Source organism: Agelaius phoeniceus, chromosome 15 (assembly GCF_051311805.1).
Source record: "Agelaius phoeniceus isolate bAgePho1 chromosome 15, bAgePho1.hap1, whole genome shotgun sequence".
Classification (NCBI taxonomy): domain Eukaryota; kingdom Metazoa; phylum Chordata; class Aves; order Passeriformes; family Icteridae; genus Agelaius; species Agelaius phoeniceus.
In genome coordinates, this window is record NC_135279.1 from 642,534 (window position 1) to 651,150 (window position 8,617).

At 53.1% G+C, this 8,617-nt stretch overlaps 1 long non-coding RNA gene across 1 annotated transcript; it reads right to left on the bottom strand.

Annotated features, from left to right (window-relative positions):
• Positions 1-6,562: 6,562 nt before the first annotated feature.
• Positions 6,563-7,811, bottom strand: LOC143695296 (uncharacterized). The gene is made up of 2 exons (XR_013184406.1): positions 7,780-7,811; positions 6,563-7,559 (listed from the first exon to the last, which is right to left on the bottom strand). It is a non-coding gene; the product is annotated as an uncharacterized LOC143695296 (long non-coding RNA).
• Positions 7,812-8,617: the final 806 nt, after the last annotated feature.

An 8,617-nucleotide genomic window follows, 5' to 3' on the forward strand; every position in this document is an offset into this window, starting at 1 on the left:
TGTTGCTCACAGCTGTAGGAGCAATTACCTTTTATCCCTCTTTCAAGGCAGAGCCATGGAGAGCACTTCCCTCTGCAGGGGGAGGCTGTGCTGGGGGAGCTGCTCCTGGCCCTGGGGGTGCTGCAGGCCGGGAGCTGATGAGCCCCTCTCGGGCAGCCTCACATCCCCTGCAGCCGCGCTATTCACACCAATCTGCCTTTCACATCATCTTCCAGAGACACTCCAGATTAAATTCTCGTCATTATCATGATAGAACTGGATGAATAAGTGGCACATCTGTTCATGAAGTGCTTTATTATCTGTTCTGATGAGGTTTTGGATGAATAGCAGGATGACTTAAACACGGAGCAGAGAAACGCGCACAGGTTTATGCATCATCTTAAATTCATGGCCACCAGTGCCAACTCAAGGCATCTGATTTTATACAGGAGAGGTAATTATTAATTAGTGATTTGGGCCAATATATCATGAGGGCCAGCTTAATGAAGTGACAAGAGGAGACAGAGCAAACCTGCCTGTGGAACAGCACTAATGAAGCCCCACACATTGTTAAACTGGTTCTTGTTCCATCACTGCAAGGAAAACTCCATAAATATTTTATAAACACTCCATGCTGGCCATGTAAAACCAAATTGCACCGATAAATCTATTTATCCAGAAGTCATCTCCTAATCTCTTCCAGCTGCATCCCCTACAAAGGAGGACACTGATCATGGGTCTGTCAGAGACAGAGGGGCTGAGTGTTCCCCACCCCATGCTGGAGGGTGGTTCCAGGGGCACTCCTGAGCTCCAGAGCTCCACTCTGGGTGCTGCTCCAGGCTGGTCTCACAGGCAGGCAGAGCCTCAGCAGCCGAGGCTTCCCAGCTGCAGGTCAGGCTCCTTTGTGGAGGGGGATTTTTCTCTTCCACACAATAAATTTTGCTGGAAGTCCTGAGGAAATGCCCCAGTCCCAGTAAAGGAAGCCTGCTGCACAGCTTGATACCAAAATGCCAGAATCCCAGGCTGGTTGGGGCTGGAAGGACCTCAAAGTGCCACCACCCAGTGCCACCCTGCCATGGCAGGGACACCTCCCATGTCCCAGGGTGTGCCAGCCCCAGTGTCCAGCCTGGCCTGGGGCACTGCCAGGGATTCAGGGGCAGCCCCAGCTGTGCCAGGGCCTGCCCACTCTCCCAGGGAACAATTCCCAATTCCCAATGTCCCATCCAGCCCTGCCCCTGGCAGTGGAGCCATTCCCTGGGTCCTACATGCAGGAGTTAATAACCAGTGACTACAGAAATTGGCCCCTGCAGATGAAGCCAAACAAAGCCTCAGATTCCTGTACGATCTTCAAACCCTCATTTTGGGGATGTGAACTCTGAGCCCTGCTCCAAGTGAGAATTCCCTGGAGCTGTCAGGGCAGGGGCTGCAGGGACAGCCAGGGCAGCTGCAGCCCCAGGGCTCTGCAGCCACTCATGGAAATGAAGAACCAGCAGAGCTGCAGGGTTACAGGACCCCAAATCAGAGCTGCAGGGTTACAGGATCCCAAATCAAAGCTGCAGGGTTACAGGATCCCAAATCAGAGCTGCAGGGTCACAGGATCCCAAATCAAAGCTGCAGGGTCACAGGATCCCAAATCAGGGCTGCAGGGTTACAGGATCCCAAATCAGAGCTGCAGGGTCACAGGATCCCAAATCAGGGCTGCAGGGTCACAGGATCTCAAATCAGAACTGCAGGGTCACAGGATCCCAAATCAAAGCTGCAGGGTTACAGGATCCCAAATCAGAGCTGCAGGGTCACAGGATGCCCAGTCTGGGGATGTGACAGCAACTCTCAGTTGTGGCATTTTGACGGGTTCTGTTACAGAAATAAAAATCTCCAATGCCTCCTGTTGTTGCCTGGATAACAGCAGAAAAATAAAGGGTTTTTGTCAGCTTTTATGGAAGAACAAATCTGTGACCCTGCCCTCAGAAAGCTGAAATCTCCAGGGCAGCTAGAGAAGAGAAGAGAAGAGAAGAGAAGAGAAGAGAAGAGAAGAGAAGAGAAGAGAAGAGAAGAGAAGAGAAGAGAAGAGAAGAGAAGAGAAGAGAAGAGAAGAGAAGAGAAGAGAAGAGAAGAGAAGAGAAGAGAAGAGAAGAGAAGAGAGCGGGTGTGGGGTGGGCTCTGCTGCACAGATTTCTCATTTAATAGAGAATAAAATCTCATCTAATCCCTATTGATGGTCTTTTGCAGTCTAAAACTATGTGAAAATATTTAACTTCCATCTGAAAATACATAAGGAAAGTTAATTTAATATATCACTTAAGGAACAGGTCATTGTACACTCAACTCTCTGCCTTATTAAGGCATTAAGAGTTTAATTTTGGGCTTGAGCTGGGATCTGGGAGAGCAGAGCCATTCCCTGCCTCCAGGCTCAGCCCTGCAGAATCTCTCCATTAAAACATGTTAATATTTTATTTAAAAATATCAATTGAATATTGGCACTTCCAAAAACGGTGCAGAAAGTGCAGCTTGCCCTAGACTCTACTCAGGCTATGCTGTTGCCTACAGATTTTGAGTTGTCTTTCTTTCCTTATTATTTTCCCAGATTTAGAAAAGGTCTTTCCTGTGGCTTTCTGAAGGAGGAAGGATTCAAAACCGAACTGCTGTTGTGGGAATTTTGAATATTTTGGAAGTGCTCTGCACCGCTCGGTTCAGCCCATTGTTTTTGAGATCTGCCACAGTGGCAGATCCTGCACAGAAAGTTTTTGTCTCCTTCTGAAGATAGCATCAATCACGTCTGCTCCTGACAAGCCCTGAGGAGAGGAACATTTATCAGTATCTATTAGAGCAGTCTAAAAAAATTCTAGAAATGACATTTCATAGCGAGGCTACGATCTGGTTGGAAAATAGCAGAAGCTTGATGCTTTCCCTCAAGAATTCTGTGCTGCCTCCTTATATAGCTGCTGTCATCACACCCTCCCCACACCTCACTCCTCTTGCCTCAGCAGCTCCTTTTTATTTATCCCTTCCCACGTCAGTGCAGGAAGGCTCCAAATGGGATCCAGAGCCCCCAGCCCCGGGGCTGAGCCTGTGCCCAGGGGGCTGAGCAGGGCTGGGGGAGGATTTAGGGCTGGAGGAGGATTTGGGGCTGTGCCTGTGCCCAGCCCTGAGCGGGGCTGGAGGAGGATTTGGGGCTGGAGGAGGATTTGGGGCTGTGCCTGTGCCCAGTCCTGAGCGGGGCTGGAGGAGGATTTGGGGCTGGAGGAGGATTTGGGGCTGAGCCTGGCTGGGAAGGTGCAGGGCCCTTGTCGCAGACAACTTTTATGAGAAATCCTTTCCTTAGGATTTTTCCTCCTGAGAAGCTGAGAGGCCTCAGGAACAAAGTGTAACCAATGGTTATCTGCTGCTGTGGAATGCAACAGGTGCAGCTGGGATTGGGCTCATGTGGTTGTTTCTAATTAATGGCCAATCACAGCCCAGCTGGCTCAGACTCTCTGTCCAAGCCACAAACCTTTGTTATCATTCTTTGCTATTCTATTCTTAGCCAGCCTTCTGATGAAATCCTTTCTTCTATTCTTTTAGTATAGTTTTAATGTAATATATATCATAAAATAATAAATCAGCCTTGTGAAACCTGGCGTGAGATCCTGGTCTCTTCCCCAATCCAAGAACCCCTGTGAGCACGGTCACAGGCCCTGGCACAGGTGCCCAGAGCAGCTGGGGCTGTCCCTGGGTCCCTGGCAGTGCCCAGGCCAGGCTGGGCAGAATGGGAGCCCCTGGGACATGGGAGATGTCCCTGCCATGGCAGGGTGGCACTGGGTGGGATTTGGGGTCCATCCCCCAGAGCAGCTGGGGTTTGATGTTCTGAGCACAGTGAGGGACAGCAGTCCCTGCGTCCCTCTGGCTGCCCCAGGGCATTTTGCTGTCCCACAGCAGGGGAATTGTCCCCAGGAGCCAGCACAGCCATGGGCGCTGCTCTCCAGCACAGCCAGCGCTCCCCAGCACTGCCCAGGCCTGCATCTGCTCGAGTTTGACACCACATGTATTTATCTGTAACAGTAAAATCAGCGGGGCCATTAAAGCACATTATGTGCTAATAATTATGCAAATATTCCTTCAGTGAAACTATAAAAAATCTCATGAAGATTTAGCACATGGCTATTAGGGGAGAGGAATATGTGGCAAATGAAAATGAAGACTGTCGTGAACTTTAAGGAGTTCGGGGAATTTTTGGCTATAATTTAAATCCATGACTTGGGACATCTTTGGGTTTAACCTGGAGGAGATGATTACTCATGGCAGTGCTGAAATACAGCTGCAGGATGGAAACCTGCCCTTCCTGGAAGGGAGAGCTCACCAGCTTTGTCCTCTTAGGGCACGCGTTAGGGCATTTGTAAAAGCAGAATAACGTTTGTGTTCCCACCGGGCAGCCCTGCAGGGAATGCTCTCACTCCTGGCCCAGGGCAGGGCTGGGGCATCCCCAGGTGTGGCTGCTCCAGGGCCCTGGGCTGAGCTGGGGCTGCAGGTGCAGCGAGGAGCTGCCCAGGGGCCAGAGCATCCCTCTGGGGATGGAGGGGTGAGATGTGGGTGAGGAGCCCCCAAAGGAGAAAACCCTGCTTTGTTTATTGAACAAAGGGCTCCCCATCCCCAGAATGCTTTGTCCTTTATTAACTATGAACCCCCAGGGGCTCTGGAGGTGCAGCTGCCACGGAGACAGGAGGGGCTTCAGAGCTGATGGATCTATCCCAACAGAAAGTTTAAAAAGTCATTTTTTCATTCTGCTTGGCACAGTGATGGCAGAAACACAAAGAGCAACCCCAGCAAAGCCCCAGGGCTGCTGCCAGGGCTCACAGAGAAGCAGAGGGTGTCTCATGGTCAGCAGGAGGGGCCAGGTGTAATGGCTCTAATGAATGATTATCCATATTTTATATGATTAAACTTTATGTTGTTCAACTTCATATTAATAATGATACAGACCTAGATAGATATACAGATATAGATATAGATAGATATAGATATAGACTTGTTCTCTTGGCCTAATGATGAAAATAAAAGCTCACAGCTCCACGAGCAGAGCCCTTGGTTTTAGCACTGGTAATAGCACTGCACTACCATTCCCAACACATTATGTTAAAATTGCACATATCAGATGCCTTTATTGGATTTCAAAAATAATTGGGGCAGCTTAATGGCAACTTCAACAGCAGAGGCAGGCCCACAGAGAAAGCAGAACTCCCATTTTGGCTTCCAGGTGCCCAGCTGGGCCAGAGCAGGATGGAGCCCAGGGCGGGTGCCTGGAGAGGGAGCTGTGGGCTCCTGCTGGGCTCCAAGGGCACGGCTGCTGCCCCAGCCACGGGCAGCCCTGCCCTGGCACCGCCCTGGCAGCTGCTGCAAACCCTTCCCAGGCAGCTCAAGGGTTAAATCCCGAGCAGAGTCTGCCCAAATTCTCTCTGGCCACAGAGAGCAGCAGGCCCAGCTTTCCCAGGCCCTGGCCTGAGAAAAGAATGAAAAACAATTCTTACCTTCACCTGCTGCACCTGTTTTTGTGAGCTTGTGGAATGTGTTAGGGAGATTTGTTTACCCAAGGGTGATTTCTTGATTGGCCACTGGTGATGGTGTTTGGATCCAAGGACCAATTGGGTGCCCCTGTATTGGACTGTCTGTAAGGGTGATGGGTTTCTCATTGAGTACAGTATAATAAAGTGATTGATCAGCCCTCTGGAATCATGGAGTCAGTGCTAATTGCTGCTCCTTTGGGGATGCCTGCTTACAGCACCCACAGCTCCGTTCCACGGGCAGGTGGCCACTCACAGAGTCACAGGCATCACTCCCCCTTCAGTCAGCACCAGGTCCCCAAATCAGGAACCTTTTGCTCTGGTAACAACCAAATAGAGTTTGCTAAAGGGTTTGGATGTGGCAGCCTGGTGTGGCACGGGCACACCCGCCCAAGGATTTGGTAACAGGAGGTTTTTGTACCTCCTGGCATCCCCGGGACAAAACAACCCAAAGAGCTGTGCCTTGTTTTCTCCTCCCATAAACTGGGCATAATAATAAAAACACATCTGGAAAGATGCAAAATTTATGCCAGGGAGAGGATGTTTATAGTATTAATGGTTTTGGTGATTTTTTTTAATGAGTCTCTGATGAACCCATTTTTCTCAAGCTTTTCTTTGGGAGGCAGCTCATTAAGATGCAGTTTAATTGCTGCAAGTTTTGCTTTTCTTGCTGTGCTTTAAAAATCCTGAGCGTTTTGGGATTATTTTGGGGCCATTGGTGATGTTTGTGCCATCCCAGCCCTGCTGGGTGATTCAGTGTCACTCCCAGAGCTGGGGCAGTGCAGGGCACACCCAGGGCGGTGACAAGCTCAGGGCTCCTCTTGCCATGGAGCTCAGGGCAGCATTTCCTCCCATTTCCATGTCCATGCCCATTTCCATTTCCAATTCCATTTCCATTTCCATTTCCATTTCCATTTCCAATTCCATTTCCATTTCCAATTCCATTACAGTCTCTGGGAGGGGATTCCCAGAGTGGCAGGGACAGGCTGGGAGCCCGCAGCCCCTGTGCCAGGCCAGTCTCTATAAATGCCCACCCAGACCACGCCAAATGCCGGTTTTGTCTTTGGTTGATTTTTATTTATCAATAAAACAATACTACAAAACATGGGAAACATCTGCATTAAGTACAGACTCGCTGATACCGCGCCAGTTTTTAACCTGCTGTATTTACAGAGCTCTCCCTGCAGGGCACGGGCAGGGACAGGGGCAGGGACAGGGGCAGGGCAGCCCTGGGGGAGACCCGGGGTGAACAGGGGGGTCCTGTGCTGTCCTGTGCCCCCAGGAACCCAGGGGTGAGCAGGGTGCTCTGTGCTGCCCTGTGCCCCCAGGAACCCAGGGTGAGCAGGGAGTGCCCTGTGCTGCCCTGTGCCCCCAGGAACCCAGGGGTGAGCAGGGGGGTCCTGTGCTGCCCTGTGCCCCAGGAACCCGGGGATGAACAGGGGTGCTCTGTGCTGCCCTGTGCCCCCAGGAACCCATGGTGAGCAGGGGTGCCCTGTGCTGTCCTGTGCCCCCAGGAACCCAGGGGTGATCAGGGTGCCCTGTGCTGTTCTGTGCCCCAGGAACCCAGGGGTGAACAGGGGGGTCCTGTGCTGTCCTGTGCCCCCAGGAACCCAGGGGTGAGCAGGGAGTGCCCTGTGCTGTCCTGTGCCCCCAGGAACCCAGGGGTGAGCAGGGTGCCCTGTGCTGTCCTGTGCCCCCAGGAACCCAGGGGTGAGCAGGGGGGTCCTGTGCTGTTCTGTGCCCCCAGGAACCCAGGGGTGAACAGGGGGGTCCTGTGCTGCCCTGTGCCCCCAGGAACCCGGGGTGAACAGGGGGGTCCTGTGCTGCCCTGTGCCCCCGAGCCCAGCCCCAGCCCCAGCCCCAGCCCCTCTCCCTGCAGCAGGTTTGCTTTGGCCCTGGCACAGCACAGAGGGGCAGCTGGAGGAGGCTCTGCAGCCCAGCCTCGCCCTCCCGCCCCTCCTGCCCGAGGGAGCCACTGAGCTCCTCCTGTGCTTGGGTTTGGGGCATGGCAAGAGTTCAGTCCCACCCTGGCAAGCCCATTGTGACCTGCAGGGTCACCCCTCACCTGTCACCCCTGACTGTGACCTGCAGGGTCACCCCTCACCCCTCACCTGTCACTGAGATCTGCAGGGTCACCCCTCACCTGTCACTGTGACCTGCAGGGTCACCCCTCACCCCTCACCTGTCACTGTGACCTGCAGGGTCACCCCTCACCCCTGACTGTGACCTGCAGGGTCACCCCTCACCTGTCACCCCTGACTGTGACCTGCAGGGTCACCCCTCACCCCTCATTGTGACCTGCACGGTCACCCCTCACCTGTCACCCCTCTCCTGTCACCGTGACCTGCAGGGTCTCCCCTCCCTGCCTGCTCAGGAGCAGAAGGGGTGGCACAGAGTGGGCACAGCCTCCCCAGCCCCACCAGGTCCAGCTGCTGGCACAGTTCAGCATTTGGGGCTGGGGGCTGTCCCTGGGAGGGGCCCCCTCCCTCTGAAGAGGCTTTGGCCAAGCTTTGGGTTTGTCTCTTGTGGCAGCAGCGGGCAGAGAGCAGGGCCAGCCCAGGCCTAGTGCTGCCCACCCTGCTCCCAGCCAGAAATAAATACACTTGTGGGGAGATAGATGGATAAATAGATAGATGGATAAATAGATAGATATTTCTATATATAAGCTCTCTTAATTATATAGTTGTAAGGCAGATTAAAATCATTTTCTGGTATCACCTGGTATCAAAGGGAATCTCTCCTCCTTCCCATGCACATCACCCCGTGCTGCGTGGGGGAGGTAATTACATCCTCAGTAATTACTGTGCAGGTGTTCTACCTCAGCACCCCCTGCTCCTTCACATCTGCCCTGACACCAAAAGCAGCCAGCGCTCAGAATAACCAAAATCACTTTCCTGCCAGTGGGCAGCCAGGGAGGTGAGCCCTGCTCAGGACCGAGGGCTGTCCTGGCTGCAGCAGAGCTGTCAGCAGCCAGGGCCACAGCAGCCAGGGCTGTGCTCCTGCCCTGGGAGCTGGGATGGAGCCTGGCAGCCAGCCCGGCCAGGGGAGCAGGGAGGGAGCCCCACTGTGCCCAGGAACGGCAGCAGCAGCAGCAGGGAGGGAGC